At 37.8% G+C, this 17,670-nt stretch overlaps 1 pseudogene; it reads left to right on the top strand.

The window, feature by feature from the left end:
• Nucleotides 1–8,829: 8,829 nt before the first annotated feature.
• LOC119535288 lies at nucleotides 8,830–9,828 on the top strand (annotated as a pseudogene).
• The last annotated feature ends 7,842 nt before the right edge of the window (nucleotides 9,829–17,670 follow it).

Raw genomic sequence — 17,670 nt, 5'->3', positions numbered from 1 at the left:
ACACCTTCAAGGAAAATGTATGATTGCACAGCCACTGTTAGAACATACTCAGGTTGGAGTGATTTGAAAAGGTTATCACCATTAGGTTGGAGTATATTGCAGATACACTCTATTTTTCTCTTACTGGTGTTCCTATAACTTTGGACATAGAGTATCTGATTGCGGGTGTGCAGGGATCATCTGGAGAAGATGAGCCTTATGTAGGCTTGGACATCTAGAGAAAATTTTTGACAGAAGCCCATTTGGTGGCCTCTGGGTTTTGATACGTACCAGGTAACCATTTGTGGGGTTCTTAACTTGGGGGAGCATAGGCTCTGTATTTCTAAATGGAATTGGATAGGTGCAAAGATGAGCAGGCAGGCTAAATATTCACAGCTTGAACTGTGGCAACAACAGGACTTGGGTCCTGGGAGGAAGGCAACTTGGGTGTTAAGTCAGACTAGGAGATTTCAAGTTTGGCCATCAAACAAAACTTTTAAGAGTTCTAAAACTTGATTAACCTCAGGAGAGAAGGGCTGAAAGTTCTACTTGATTTCCCTTGATTGTATCCCTAGGGTTTCTCTGAACCTGGGCAAATTTAGCTCCTCAGTGGAAACCTCTCCCTGGGGAGACAGGGGAAGGAGAAAAGGACAGAGTGAATGAGAGAGAGGAGACAATTGGGCTCCCCACAGCACTCTTATCTGGACTTTTTCCTTAGTGCTAATGAGAGAAAGGTTTCTTTTTTCACTGAAGGCAGCAGCAACTTGCCCTGCCTCACTGAGCATGCTTAGCACTAGTCAGGTAGGAGGTGGCCTGGAGTGATCCTGGAGACTTGAAGAATTTTCAAGTCAAGTCCCCTTCCTTGATGTGAGTGTCTTCTCAGGGGTTCCCCTCTGTGGAGGAGAAAGTAGGAGAGGATCAGGGTGGAGATTTCTGGTCAGTCTGCCTTCTAGATCAAGGACAACTGGAGTCTAAGAGTTGGCTGTGGAGATGCATAGTGGGTGGGTTCATCACAAATCCCTCTTGCCCAATGCTGGACATAGCCATAGCACCTTGTTGCCAGAACCCTTATCTCTCCTTTTTCTTCTCCTGGTTGTGGGCAAAGATTGTGGAAGGCAGATGGCTGAGTTCTCTTCACAAATCTGTCCTTCTTACCCAGTTGCCATTTTATAAGGGCTCTCTGGAGAGACAACTTCATGTTGACAGAGCAGTGTCCTCGTGAAGATGAAGAGAGAAAGCAGATTTGGCTTCAGAATTGGCTATAGTCAGGACTTGATAATCTTTGTTCATAGATTCATTCCTTCATTGATTGATTCATTAATTCTTTCATTGAAAAATATTTATTGAGTACTAGCTCACTGTGTATTAGACTCAGTGGGCAAAAATGACAAAATTCTGGCTTTCGTTATACCTACATTCTAAAATGGGAGAAAGAAAATAATTAAATGTAAACATAATTTCAGTTGATGAGAGATAAAAAGATAAAGAGAGCCTGGTAAGAAATAGGCAGTAAAGTGTGGTGCGTGTTCTTTCAGAGAGGATAATGAGTAATTGTTCCCTGAACTTGGGCCCTCAAGCAAAGACCTGAAGCAAAGGAGGGATAGAGTCCAGAAATCCTCAGAGGATCAGGGCGTAGGGTGATGTTAGTGGCAGCTGAATCTTAATTTCTCATATGATTTGGGAGAAAGAAGTTGATTATAGAAGTATCATTAGGGTGTCTGATCCTTGCCGCTGTGCAGTGTGCTCCGGGGCTGTACTTTATGTCTGTGGCAAATTGACATCCTGCCTGTGGGAAGTTGCCACTAGGTGAAGTGTGTTTGATGGGAGGAGTCAGCACGACCTTTCTTCCTCTGATTAATCACCAGATCTGAATTAGAAATGGGACATTAAGGCAATAAAGGTGCCTGTACATATAAAGAAATGTACACATTTGAAAAACCAAAGAGCCAACTATTAACTGAAAGCAACACAGATCCCCTTCAGAGGCTGAAGAGTTCGACAAATGGTGATACTTTCATACCATGGAATACTACTCAGCAATGAAAAAGAATGAACTATTGATATACCCAACAACTTGATGAGTCTCCAGAGGATTTTGCCGAGTCAAAAAAATCCATCCCCAAAAGTTGCATAATGTGTGATTACATTTTTATAATATTCTTGAATTGACAGAATTATAGAGTTAGAGAAGAGATTAGTGGTTACCAGAGATTAAGGAGGAAGTGGGTGTGTCTATGAAAGAGCATGAGGGATCCTTGAAGCAGTAGAAATGTCTGTATCTTGACTGTATCAAAGTCAATATCCCAGTTATAATATTATACTCTACTATGCCAACATTTTGCAAGATATTACCATTGGGAGCAAAATGAGTAAAGGGTACAGGGGACCCATCTATTATTTCTTAAAACTGCATGTAAATCTACAATTATCTCAAAATAAAATGTTTAATTAAAAAAAGAGATTAGTTATATGATTGGACATAAATGAATCTCAAAATCACAGTCAAACAAAAGAAACCAAAAAAATATATAAAACAAATAGTATAACTCCATTTCTAAAAGTTAAAAAAGAAACAAGGAAAACAAAATATATCGTTCTATGTACTATAAGTAAAACTATAAGGAAAGACAAGGGATTAAACTAAATTTTAGGATAGTTTTGGGGGAGGAGGGTGAGCAGGGATAAAATTGTGATCAGGCTGGGAAACTCAGAGAGCTTCAAAAGTACCAGAATATTCTGACTTAAATCTAAAACTGGAGATGTGAAGAATGCTAGTGTTCATTGTACTATTATTCCTTAAACTGTGTATATGTTTTTATACCATGATTTGTGGATATTATCTATTTTTTAATAAAAAGAAAAAATTTAACTCCCTCAAAAAAGTAAATAAAGACCCAGGGTCTGAAAGAAATTGATCAAAACTAAAAAAAGTTGCCAAAATAAGGCCAATAAAACTTTAATTGAAAATGTAAAACATAATCCACGGAACTAGTATCTCTCTCTCTCTCTTTCTTTCCCTCTCTCTCTCTCTCTCTCCATCTCCCTCTTTCTCTGCCTTCACTGGTAAAAATTTTGCTGACTGGAAAAAAACCTTGTGGGAATGAGGATCATTAGAACTAGAATTACATTTGAGAGATAATACATTTTTCCCCTACCCATCCTGCTGGCCAGGGCAGGACTGATTTAGCACACTTTCTTTTCCAAAGTTGAAAAGTTAAAAATAATGCATACCTCCCTGGACACTAGTGTTCTGATACAAGGGAGCCCTTTAACAGAAGCCTGTTAAACATCAGAACCTGGCCACTGGGGCTGTGTACACCATGTGCCGTGTGCGCAGCTTGTCCAGCCCCTCGGCTTACCTTTCCCCATGTTTAACTGCGCGGTAGTTATGCTCTGTGCACCAGCTCAATATGCTCTGTGCACCAGCTCAATATTTCTTATTTTGCTTCACTCTTGACATGCTTCAAATAGCTCATTTTTCCTTAGCTGTTGCTTAGCCAAGTTTCCTGTATTTGGTTCCTTTGATCTTTCTGCTAAAATCAATCTCTTCCTCTAATTATTTTCTGTTCCACTTCTTTGAACCCCTTCCAGTTGCCTCCATTTCTCAAGGAGCCAGGTGTTTAATAAACAATCTGGCTGAGGTTCAGGCAGATTCAGGTAGACATAACTGCTTGCCCCAGGTCATGTGTTGTGTCCTTTTTAATAAAGGCACATGACATTTCAGAGCCTGAAACTGTGCCTGGCACATGGCAGGTGCTATATAAATAAATACCAAAACAAATGAATGAAGCGGTATCTCTTTTAAAAGGGATAGACCATATTCCAACTTGCACATAATTTGAGTCCCCACCCTACTCTCACCCCTGATCTCTTTCTGCTTTCAGATTTTTCTTTACTCTGTAGAACTTATTTCATAGCTAATTTTTTGATGCTTTAGTTTACACATTTTTTAATTGAATTTCCTTTTGTTTCCTGCTCATATATTTAAACTCATTCATATAATTCATGTTATAGGATTTTGCTAGTAACATTGTTTACCAGATTAGCATTATTTATTCTATTTTATTCCTTTCTCCAAGTGATTGATAAACATGTTATTATTGTTCTATTTTTATTAGACAATGGACTTTACTTCTATATTTGTTAATTTTCATTTGTTTTTCTAATTAGCTATGGTACAAGGTTCATCATATCCTATGATTCTGGCACAGGTTTGGACTGAGAAGAATAAAGACCATTGTCTTAAAATGATACTTCTGGAATTTGCTTCAAATAATCTAGTGGGGGTGGAGTGAGTAGGAGGGTTATAGGTGAGAAAAGAGTGCCGTGGGCTGTCAAGTGTTACAGCTCAGTGATGGGTACTTGGGAGTTCATTGAACTGTTCAATTATGTATATGCTTGAAATATTCTGTAATAAAAAGTTATTTTAAAAAGCAAAATTGTAGCTATATAAATACAAAGTTCTGATCCCTATGAATTCTCTTAGGACTTACAGAAAGGGGATTCCCCCATCATCCTCCACTTGTCCTTGTCAGTGTCCTTTATTGGCTGGTCCAGCCGTTCCTCTGCATTCATTGAGAAGTTTACCACTTGCCCCTCCTCTTCCTTTCTTGTCAAACTCTTGTTCTCACCTGGGAGGTTTCTGTGCCTTGGTGTGTGGCTTGTCCAGCTTCTCACATCTACAACTCTTTAATTGTCTGTACTCCCACTCCCTTTCAGCAACCCACTCTCCCTTATTATACCCCAAATCATCTTTTTTTGAATGCTGCAGACTTATCTGCTGCCTGGCCAGCACTCCAGCTAAAGCTTTCACATTATGTTTTGATAAGAATTTACTTTTTCTCAACATCAGTCAATACATAAAACATGTATATAATCCAGCTATTCCCGGCTTAAGGTCCTTCAGGGCTCTCTATCAACTTCAAGTTCAATATCCTTCATGTCTGGTCCTTGCCTCCCTCTCCAACTTCTTCTCCTTTTATCCTCCAATATTCACTCCGTTTTTCAGTTATACCAAATGTTCCAGTTTGCTAAAGCTGCTGTTATGCAAAATACCAGAAATGGATTGGCTTTTATAAAGAGGATTTATTAGGCTGTAAATTTGTAGTTCTAAGGCCATAAAAGTGCCCAAACTAAGGCAACAAGAGGATATCTTTCAACAAGAAAGGCTGATGGTGTCGAGAAAACCTCTGTCAGCTGGGAAGGCACGTGGCTGGCATCTGCTAGTCCTTTGCTCCCAGGTTCTGGTTTCAAAGTGACTTTCTCCAAAATGTCTCTGTGCTTCTGTCTCTCTTAGCTTCTCTCTCAGCTCCTGTGCAACCTTGCTTGTTCTCCTAGGGCGTTTCTCATTAAGTGTCTGGAGGGTTCTCTCTTATAGCTTCTCCAGGGCAAACTCTGGGCTTCATTTCTTAGCTTAGGATCTCCAAACATCTTTCTGTCTGCATCTCCAAGCATCTGGGTCTGTGTCAGATCTTAGCTCTCTTAAGGACTCCAGTAAACTAATCAAGACCCACCTTGAATGGGTGGGGTCACATCTCCATGGAAATAATCTAATCAAAAAGTCTCACCCACATTTGGGTGGGTCACATCTCCATGGAAACAACTTAATCAAAATATCCCACCCATAATCAATGTCACATGCAAGATTGGATTCAAAGAACATGCTTTTCTTGGGGACATAATTGATTCAAACTTTTTCACTTGGAGGTGCTTTCTTAAACCTCCAAGCTTTTGACTATACTTGTTCCCATAGATGGGATGGCCTTCTGTCCTTTAGCATCTGATTATCTTCTGTTTAAACCCCAAGACTCAATTCAAGCATCACTCTCTTTGGAAAGCTTCCCTGATCTCTCCACTTGAGTTATAGAGCCCCTCTCATACCTTTTTTCATAGCACTCTCTGTGTCCACTCTAATAATTATGAAACCCAACTGTAATCACTGATATTCTTTGTTTCCTTTCTATACTGTGAGCTCTTTGACCTCTTTCAACTCTCTTTCCTGAACCCAGTCCAGTGCCTGGCGCACAGTAGGTGTTTGAATGAATAACTGAATGAACTGAGGAATGGATAAATGAATAATGCTATCTCCTTAAGGTACCACTTCCTCACCCAAAGTCCCTCTCTAGAGGTCTGTCTGGGTTGATGTTCTTGGTGCCGGAAACCCCTCCAGTGTTTGCCCCCTAACTACCCTCCTTAACCTACCTGACCCATTTTGTTCAGCTTTAACCCAGTTGTCCCTGTCTCTGTGAGTCTTTCCTATTTGTTGCTTCATACAGATGAGTGTTTCCTAGAGTGCGGTTCACAGTAATTTCTAAGTGATACTCAGATAAACATTTCTTTTTTTTTAACATCAATTTTTTTTTAGTAAAGGAAAGTTGTAGGTTTACAGAAAAATCATGCATAAAATCCAGAGTTCCATATACTACCCTATTATTAATACCTTGTGTTAGTGTGATACCAGATAAACATTTTTTAATGGTCTTGTATTTACACTCATATATATTCTTGGAAAAAAACAAAAAACCTAGCACATCAAGCATGTGATTTCACAGAGATTATTGTTTAGGATGAAGGTAGTGTAGATAATGTGATAGTGGAGCTTACCCAGACCTCATAGAGCAAGGCTGAGGTGCTCAGGCATGATAAAGGTTGTAAACCCTTGATCATGGAGTTCCCTCTCATGCCCAGTAGAAGCATGGACAGCCAGGATCAGTAGCAGGGAGGGACTGGGTGCACTGAATCCCACAGGCATCTCTGTTTTGTTACATGATATATGGAAATGTCACTTCCTGAAGTTGCAGAGTATGTTCATGTATACTTTATTATAACCAATGAAACAGTTAATATCTTTTGAGTGTCCAAACACATCCTCATGTGAGTTCAGATTTTTAGTGTGGGTTAATATCAAAACTCACAGATTTGTCTCATTGATGTGGTTCCTCATTTTTATCAGAAAGAATCAGGATATCCAGCTATTGTAATCAAAACAGTTCCATTCTTCTCAATAAGAAACTTATCTTCAGCCATACATTTTATAAGTTAATTTCATTTACTACTTCCGTTTTCTTTGTTTGGAACTTTTAGTTTTAAAGGTTTAATAATATTGTTATTATGGAATTTTACTGTGTTTCATCAAAGCCAATATACCACTGATGTATAAACACATCATTATTTTATGTGCCACTAAGAACAAAAAGAATGTTGTCAACTATAATTGCAAGACTTCATTGATTGCAAGAGGCATCCCAATTTCAGAGATATTAAAATTATAAAAAAAAGTGTTTTAAAATTGATGAGATCAATAGTAACTGGTGTGCCACACCAATACTAGGGTCAATGATGGGGGCAATAAGAGATAAGTGTTTTGGGTTTTCTTTTTTGTGTCTATCTGATAATTTTCTTTTTTGAGTAATGAAAATGACCTAAAAGTGAGTGTGATGATGACTGCACAAATAAGTGATGATACTGTGAGATATTTATTGTGTAATTTGGATGGAATATATGAAAATGAATATATCTCAATAAAATCTGAAAATTTAAAAAAAAAAAAAGGATCATTAGCCCTTGGAAACTTCCCAGATTTTTTTGGACTGAGACCATGGTGAATACAGGACCTGGACTGAACTCAGAGTTCACATTTGGTGACTTTGACTCTCTGCTGGATCTCAGGTATGAGATGTCCTAGAGACAGGAGATGTTGAATTGGACTTTCCCAGCCCTTGCATGAAGTCTTTGCAGGAGAGATGGAGGATGGGGATGGAAGTTCCTTCTAGGATCTTGGAGAGTGAGGTTTGTGCTTTCTTTGATAGTGCATGCTTAAGCACACAACACCCAGCACTGATTACTGTAAATTATATTATTGAATTTGTGGGCTTATTATTATTCATAAGAAGCTTGGGTAAATTTCATGAATGGAAATTGTTCAGCTGCTTCTACAAGATCATAAAGATTATAATTAGCAGTTGGAATTATCTTCTTTTAATTTAGATAGTATTTAATATTCTAATTATCCTTGCTTTTGTATATGTTCTTTTGTGACCTGTGATCTTTCAGTATTCTAAATCTGAAATAGTCTTTTATTTATTTGCCTACTTTGAGAAGATGCATTCCCTGGGAGAGAAGTAAGGGAACTACCCCTCCCCCACTCCATCACCACAAAGAATAAGGAGGAAGAGAGGAGTGATCCACTCATGAACTAGCAGACCAGTAGACTGAAAGAGACTCGGTCTTTGCCCCCAAGATAGCTCAGATCTAATGAAAATTCTTCAGGAGAGGTCTCCACCCTCAATACCATTAATCTACTGTGAATCCGTATGTTCTGCAGAATCAAGGTAAAAATGTAACCAGATCTAGGTGGGTTTGGACAGGAAAAGTTTTCTTTAGAAAATGATATGGAATCAGGAATTTACAAGATATCAATTTACTTGGCAAAGAAGATGGTTTTGAGCATTCCATATGGAAGGAGTTAGTGGTAAAAAGGAGCGCAGTGGGTTCTGGAAAGCGGACAGGGTGGCTGGATAGAGAACAGTTGGAGACAGGATGAAGTGTGGAATAAGAGATGCAGGTGGTACACACTCATACTGAGGTGTGACGAGGTGTTCATGTCTTTCATACTGCAGTCATCTTCATGACCAGATTAAAATTTTCAAATGTTGTATATATTCTTTAAAAAAAAGCACCAATCATATTCAGAGGCTAAAAGAACATGGACTATCTTGGTCATGCTGTGGATCCCATGAACAGGAGGGGAATATTTTGTCTACTTGAAATGGCTTCCATCCTTTTGAGATCAGAAGCTGTGTTATATCTTTTGCTCTCTAGATTTCACAAGGAGAAAGAGCACAGGACTACATGTTGGGGAATCAATCCAGTGCCACTGAATTTCGTCTCTTAGGCTTTCCTGGCTCCCAAGAACTATGCCATATCATTTTTGCTGCCTTCTTCTGCTGCTCAGTCACAGTAATAGGAAATATAGTCATCATTGTGATTGTCTGCTTTGATAAACGTCTGCAGTCTCCCATGCATTTCTTCCTCAGTCACCTCTCTATCCTGGTGATCGTGACCATATCTCCTGCTGTCCCATGGTGCTCTGGGTGTTGTTTCTCCCTGGAATGCAGAAAATGCCTTTGACTGCATGTGGTGCCCAACTCTATTTGTACCTTTCTTTGGGGACCACAGAATTTGTATTGATGGCAGCGATGGCTGTGGACAGTTATGTGGCCGTGTGTAACCCTTTGAGGTACAGTGTCATTATGAACAGCTGCACCTGATCTGGGTGGTGTGTCATGGGTGTTCAGGTTCCTTTTTCAAATCTGGCCAGTTTATCCTACATTTCAGCTTTCATTCTGCAAATCAAATGTGGTAGACCATTTTTTCTGTGATAGAGGACAATTGATCAACCTTTCCTGTGAGGACACACTTTTCACAGAATTTATTCTTTTCTTAATGGCTGTTTTCACCATCATTGGTTCTTTGATAATAGCCATTATCTCCTACACTTACATCATCTCTACCATCCTCAAGATCCCCTCAGCTTCTGGCCGGAGGAAAGCCTTCTCTACCTGTGCCTCCCACTTCACCTGTATTGTGATTGGCTGTGGCAGCTGCTTGTTCCTCTATGTGAAACCCAAGCAAACACAGGCAGCTGAGTACAACAGGGTAGCTTCACGGTTGGTTTTAGTGGTGACCCCATTTCTGAACCCTTTCATCTTCACCCTCCGGAATGAGAAATTCATGGAAGCCTTTCAGTATGGCATGAAACACTGCATCAACTTACCAAGGACTAGCTCTGTCCTAAGAACAGTTCTCATCTTGTATTTTAGTAATCTGAAAGAACTAATTCATATCTGAACTACAACAGGATGATTATCATTATCAAATAGTTTGTATTTTAAGAGAGAATTTTAAGGTACTGACAGTGTCCCATTTAGTAACTAGATGATTTCTACATAGGAGTTGATTGCATTACTTTTTAAGTGGAATATATACATTTAATACACTCTTCTGTAGTTATAATACATTTCACAATATACATTCAAGAAATGTAAATACACAAAAGATTGTGATTTTCTTTAGAAAACTCAAAGTTTGTGATAAGGTAAGCAAGAGAAGTAAAATTCATTCTGACTGGAGAATGAAATGACTACTTGGTTCTAGATGCCTGGATCATCTTCTTATATCCTATTCTTTCACTGTATCTTTTTCCTACCTAAAGCTCCTTATGAATTTCTGGGTGATACCACACCTAGTCTCAACTTTCACCTTCTCCTATGGTTCCTGCACCCAAGGTCCATTTGTGACAGTAATGATCTGTAGTTTTTCTCAACTGGCAGAGTTACGAGAGTGAATTCATTCCATAACTTTGAACTCCTTAGCAATCTGAAGGGTGTCAGTGTATGAGTACAGACACATCTCTGATTGAAGGGTTTTGTATGGATTTGGAAGGAAGATCTCAGAAAGGAGGCATTTTCTTACCTCATGTCATTCACATCGTTATGCTGGCCCCAAATGCAGATGGACAATAGAGTGGAGTGGCTGTGCTGGGAACTGAATTGACAGAGAGAGCTGGTCTTAATGTGTCCCTGGGCTGGTGGGGGGTGGGCAGTGAGGACAGAATAAAAGGCAGCCTCTGGCCTTTTACCTGCAAATCTTACAGTTCTCAGTCTTGTCTGGCGTGTTCTTCCTCCCTGCTACCTTACACATATACCCTTTCTTACTTTAGTAATCCTCTCAGGCCAAATTTCTTTTCTCATTCTTTTTCATGTTTCTCCATGACTGCAAAATTTATTTGTGTCTTCCTTTACCCCCTACCCTTCCTCACAAGGACCAAATTTACCAAGCAGTCTTCCAACTGTGTAGTGAAATTCCCTAATCCACATGCCTCAGTTCTAAAATCGCCCCATCCCAGTCCCTGCTCCTGACCCACTCACTCTTCTCAGTTAATGCTTCTTTATCATATGACACAGGTTTAGAGATTTCTTTTGCATCATTATTTGTAAAATCACAAGTTTGCTAGCAACTCAAGTGAATACCCAAAGGGGACTGCTTAAATAAATTATGAAACATCCACGAAGTGAAATACAGTGCAGTTGCAAGAAGAATGAAGTTTTATGTCATTAAAAGAAAGCTCTCCATGATATAACATTGAGTCTGAAAGAAAAGAGCAGAAAATTTGTTTTATTTGTTACCTTTGGTGTAAGAAATGGTTAAAAATTAGTTTTTATTCACCTTTGTATGGAGACAAATCTAAGGGACTGTAAGGAAACTGGTTTCCTTCGGAGACATGGTAGTGAGAATGGAAAAGTTAGGGATAGTGCTGGGAATGAGACTTTTATTATACAGCTTTTCATACAGTTTTGATTTCTACATCTCAACAATATCTTATCAATTCAAAAATAAAGGAAATAAAATCATTCTATGTTTATCCTGTGTCTTAAATGATGTCTTAAACTCCTACTTCTAGTTGCCCAGGAATGTTTGCTTATTTATGCAGATATAACAGGGGAGATATTTTGGCAGAAGAGTTAAACTTTCTGTAGACATGAGTAGAGAACATGAGAGAACAATAGAGGGGGAGAGATGGTGTCTCACATTTTCACATTTTTCTTACCCTGAGGACTTGGTTACTTTTGTATGGATATAGGGGATTTTTTTCATGTATCATGGATACCTATCCTATATTATCTGACATATGTGCTGGAAATATTTTTTGTCAGTCTAGTATTTTTTTAAATTTTCACTTCTGTCATACAGAAATATTAATTTTTATGTAATCAGATTTAACTTTTTCTTGTATGATTTATATATTTGTACTGTTTAAAATTCCTTTACATTCAGAGAACTTAACAACATTCTCTTGTAATAGGTATATCTCTGACAATATAGATGGAATAAAACTATTTTTTAAATAGGGGAAGAACAGGGAGTGCATACTAAAAAGTTTTAACAATGTTCAATATTCATGGGTATAGAATTAGTATTATTATACAGGACTATTGTTCATGTAATTTGAGCTGACATAAATGAATAATTATGGAATATTCTCATTCTAGATGTAATATCCTTGAGAATCAAGATTTTCAAATTGAGGAAAGGAGATATTAAATGTATTATGGAAGAGAGTAGGTAAAGATTCTATATTCCTGAAATTGAATTGAATGTACCAGTAGGAACTCATGAGTATGTATTACTTCCTATTTCTGTCCATGGAGAGGTTTAGTAACAGTGATCAACCCAATAGAATTGAGCATCCTTAGGGCCAGATTCTGGTCTTGAAATACCATTTTCCAGAAAGGGAAACTAGAGCTTCTTGGAGAAATGGCTGATTAAAGTCTAGGGCAGGAAATTGACCAGATGAGCTTGGATGATCTTATCATACCAGATGCCAAAAATTACTAGAGTCATGTTTAAAGGATTAGGAAATCAAGAAAAAATTCCATTTATAATAGCAACTAAAATAATCAAATATCTAGTAATAAATTCAACCAAGGATATAAAGGATTTGTACCAGGAAAACTAAAATACATTGCTGAAAGAAGGACAAACAGATTTAAATAAATGGAAGAACTTTCCATGATCATGGATTGGAAGACTAAATATTATTGAGATGTCAATTCCATACAAAATAATATACATATTCAATGTAATTGCAAATGAAATTCCAACAGACTTTGTTATATAGTTGGGAAAAAATGATCATCAAATTCATATGGAAGGGTAAATGACCCCAAATAGTCAAAAACATCTTGAAAAAGGAAAATAAAGTTGGAGGACCTACACTTTCTGATTTTAAAATTATTATAAAGATGCATTAATCAAAACTGCATGGTAGTGGTACAAGGGCAGACATAGGTCAAAGGAATCAAACTGAGAGTTCAGAAATTAACCCTCATATCTATAGCCAATTGATTTTTGACAAGAGTGCCAAGTCCACTCATTTGGGAAAGAATATTATCTTCAAAAAATGGCAATGGGAAAAATGGATAACCATATGCAAAAGAATAAAGGTGGACCTCTGCCTCACATCATGTACAAAAATCAACATGAGATGGATCAAAGAACTAAATATAAGAACCCAAACTGCAAAAGTCCCAGAAGAACACATATGGAAGCATCTTCAGGATCTTGTGTTAGGGAATTATTTCTTAGTCTTAACACCAAAAGCATAAGCAACAAAAGAAAAAGGTAGATAAATGAGAATCCATCAAAACTCAAAACACTTGTGCATCAAAGAACTCCATCATGAAAATAAAAAGACAACCTAAAGATTGTGAGAAATTAATTGGAAACAAGATATCTAATAAAAGTTTAATATCCACAATACATGAGGAAATCCTACAACTCAACAACAAAAATAAAAAAAAAAAGACAATTTTAAAAATGGCTAAAATACTGGAGTAGACTTTTCCAAAGAAGTTATTCAAATGGCTAAAGGGAGATCCCAAGATGGTGGGTTAGAAGAGACAGACTAAAATTCTCCTCCATGAAAAACACTAGTTAAAAGACAGAAAGTTCTCCAGAATAGTGGTTCCAGGGTTCCATCAGCTGGGTGGGTACTTCTACATCCATAGTGATTGAGCACTTGGAGAAACCAAGAGACTATGTTCAGAGTTGTGTGAGTGTTGGATCTGAAGGGCCACTGGGGAAACAGCAGTCAGAGTCACACCATGATGGGGAGAAACCAAGAGACTGTGTTTGGAGGTGGGTTAGAGTATAACCCAGAAAGCAGCCAGGGAGCTGGCAGTGGGAGCCACAGTCGGATGTGGTGGGGAGTGCCTTCTACAACCTAGGCAACTGCCTCAGTATCTGGCATGGGTGATACCTCTTCACACACCTACAGCTAAGAGTCCATGAGCCAGGGATGTGCTGTTGCAGCAGTTGGATGATCATGGAAATGGGTAGTTTCTGTGCCCCATGCAGCCATCTTTGCAGTGGGCTGGGAGACACCCCTTCACAGTGCCAGAGTGGAAGGCTCCCTTAAGTGAATTCAGGATTTGTCTGTCTGTGACTGTGCACACTCTTCCTCCAAAGAAGCTTATGGGGTGAACATCCTAGAGGCAGGGGTGCCACACAGAAGTGCCAGGAGACCTACATCAAGCCCAGGGACTTGTGGGCCATTGCAGAGATGGACTGTGGGGAATCTGAGCTGAAGGGTTAGACATGGGCTGCATCCAAGGGTATTCAAGCCACAGTCCTGGGAATGGCTGGGAGTACAGGGTCTTAAAGTGATCCTCCCTGCCAAATGGCAGTGGACACGCAGGAGTAGCAATATTAATCTCAGATAAAATAGACTTTAAATGCAAGGATACTATGAGACAAAGAAGGTCACTATATACTAATGAAAAGGACAATTCAACAGGAATAAATAACAATCATAAATGTCTATGCACCCAATTAAGGAGCCCCAAAGTAAATGAGACAAACATTGGCAAAAACTGAAGGAAGCAACAGATGTTTCCACAACAACTGTGGAAGACTTCAATACATCACACTCTCCTATAGATAGATCAACCAGACAGAGGACCAATAAGGAAATTGAAAACCTAAATGATCTGATAAATGAATTTGAATTAACATACATATATAGAGCATTGCATCCCAAATCACAAGGACACATATTCTTCTCTAGTGCCCATGGAATTTTCTCCAGAATAGATCATATTCTGGGCCATAAAACAAGCTTCAAGAAATTTAAAAAGATTGAAATCATTCAAAGCACATTCTCTGATCACAATGGAATACAACTAGAAGTCAATAACTATCAAAGATTTAGAACAGTCACAAATACCTGAAGGTTAAACAACACACTCATAAATAATCAGTGGGTTAAAGAAATAGCAAGAGAAATTGCTAAATATCTAGAGAAAATGAAAGTGAGAGCACAACATATCAAAACTTATGGGATGCAGCAAAGGTGGTATTGAGGGGGAAATTTATAGCTCTAAATGCTTACATTAAAAAGGAAGAGAGAACTAAAACTAAAGAATTAATAGAACAACAGAAGAAGCTAGAAAATGAACAGCAAACTAATCCTAAACCATGTGGAAGGAAAAGAAATAACAAGGATTAAAGCAGAAATAAATGACATAGAGAACAACAACAACAAAAAGAGAAAAATAAAACCAAAAGTTGGTTCTTTGAGAAGATCAGCAAGATTGACAAGCCCTTAGCTAGACTGACAAAATCATAAAGAGAGAAGACCCAAATAAGCAAAATAATAAATGAAAGAGGGGACATTACTGTGGATACTGAAGAAATTAAAAAAGTCATAACAGGATACTATGAACAACTGTATGCCAACAAACTAGATAATGTAGAGGAAATGGACAATTTCCTGGAAACATATGAACAACCTAGACTGATAAGAGAAGAAATAGAAAACCTCAAAAAAACAATCGCAAGCAAAGAGATCCAATCATTCATCAAAAAGATTCCCACTGATAAATGCCCTGAGCTGGATGGCTTCACAGGGGAATTCTACCCAAGTTTCCAAAAAGAACTGACACCAATCTTACTTAAAGTCTTCAAAATATGGAAGAAAATGGAACACTACCTAAACATTTTATGAAGTGAATATTACTCTAATACCAAAACCAGAAAAAGATGCTACAAGAAAGGAAAACTACATATCAATATCTCTCATGAATGTAGACACAAAAATTCTCAACAAAATACTTGCAAATTGAATCCAGAGTCACATTAAAAAAATCATACACCATGACCAAGTGTAGTTCATTCCAGGCATGCAAGGATGGTTCAACATAAGAAAATTAGTCAATGTGATACAATAAATTAATAAATCAGAAGGGAAAATCAAATGATCATCTCAGTAGATGTAGAAAAAGCAATTGACAAAATCCAGCATCCTTTTTTGATAAAAACACTTCAAAATGTAGGAATTGAAGGAAACTTCCTCAATATGATAGTGGGCATATATGAAAAACCCATAGCCAGCATAGTACTCAATGGTAAGATACTGGAAGATTCCCTCTAAGTTCAGAAACAAGACAAGAATGCCCCCTGTCACCACTGTTATTCAACATTGTGCTAGAAGTGCTAGCCAGAGCAATCCAGCAAGACAAAAAATAAAAGGCATCCAAATTGGAAAGCAAGAAGCAAAACTGCCATTCTTTGCAGATGATATGATCTTATATTTGGAAAACCCTGAGAAATCAATGACACAGCTACTTGAGCTAATAAACAAATTTAGCAAAGTAGCAGGATACAAGATTAATACACATGAGTCAGTAATGTTCCCATACACTAGAAATGTCCTGATGGAAGAGACACTCAAGAAAAAGATTCCATTCTCAATAGCAACTAAAAAAATCAAGTACTTAGGAATAAACTTAACCAAGTATGTAATCAACTAGCAGACTTAGAAAAGCTAGTTATTAAATGTATTTGGAAGGGTTAGATGCTTTGAATTGCTAAAAAACATTCTAAAAAAAGAAAAATCTTCCAAGAGATTTATGTTCTTAGCTATAACATTTATATCTTTGAGCAATTTTGAGTTAAGTTTTGTGTAAGATATGAGATAGGGATCCTATTTCATCCTTTGGATATGGATATCCAGTTCTCCCAGCACCATTTGTTGAAGAGGTTGTTCTGTCCCAGTTGAATGGACTTGGCTGCAAATCAAAAATCAGTCGATCATGGATGAGAAGGTCTATTTCTGAACTCTCAATTCTATTCCATTGGTCAGTATATCTAACCTTATGTCAGTACAGTGCTGTTTTGACCACTGTAGCTTTGTAATATGCTTTAAAGTCAGGAAGTATGAGTGCCTCAACTTCATTTTTCTTTCTCAAGATGTGTATGGCTGTTTGAGGGAAATTGCCCTTCCAAATAAACTTGATTAATATTTTTTCTATTTCTTCAAAGTAAGTTGTTGGGATTTTGATTGGTATTGCACTGAATCTATAAACCATTTTTGGTAGAATTGTAATCTTAACTATATTTAGTCTTCCAATCCATGAATACAGTATGTCCTTCCATCTATTTTGCTCTTCCTTGATTTCTTTTAGCAATGTCTTGTAGTTTTCTGTGTATAGGTCCTTTACATCCTGGGCTAAATTTAGTCCTAGATATTTGATTCTTTTGGTTGCTATTGTAAATGGATATTTTCCCTTGATTTCCTCCTCAGGTTCTCCTTACTCTAGTGTATTGAAACATTACTGATTTTTGCATGTTGGTCTTGTACCCTGCCACTTTGCTGAACTTGTTTATTACCTCTAGTAGCCTTGATTTTTCGGGACTTTCTACATATAGGATCATGTCATTTGCAAATAATGAAAGTTTTACTTCTTCCTTTTCAATTTGGATGCGTTTTTTCCATTTTCTTGCCAAACTGCTTTAGCTAGAACTTCCAGAACAGTGTGGAATAACAGTGGTGAGAGTAGACAACCTCATATTGTTCCAGGTCTTAGAGGGAAGGCTTTCATTCTTTCCCCATCGAGATTTTTTTAATCTGTGTATATATGTTCCAGTTTGCTAATACTGCTATTTCGCAAAACAACAGAAATCGATTGGCTTTTATAAAACGGGCTTATTTGGTCATAAAGTTACAGTCTTAAGGCCATAAAGTGCCCAAGGTAAGGCATTAACAATAGGATACTTTCACTGGAGAAAAGGTCATTGGCATGCGGAAAAGCTCTGTTAGCTGAGAAGGCATGTGGCTAGCATCTGCTTGCT

The sequence above is a fragment of the Choloepus didactylus genome, chromosome 5 (genome assembly GCF_015220235.1).
Source record: "Choloepus didactylus isolate mChoDid1 chromosome 5, mChoDid1.pri, whole genome shotgun sequence".
In the NCBI taxonomy this organism is placed as follows: Eukaryota; Metazoa; Chordata; class Mammalia; order Pilosa; family Megalonychidae; genus Choloepus; species Choloepus didactylus.
This window is presented reverse-complemented; position numbering and strand designations above follow the sequence as displayed.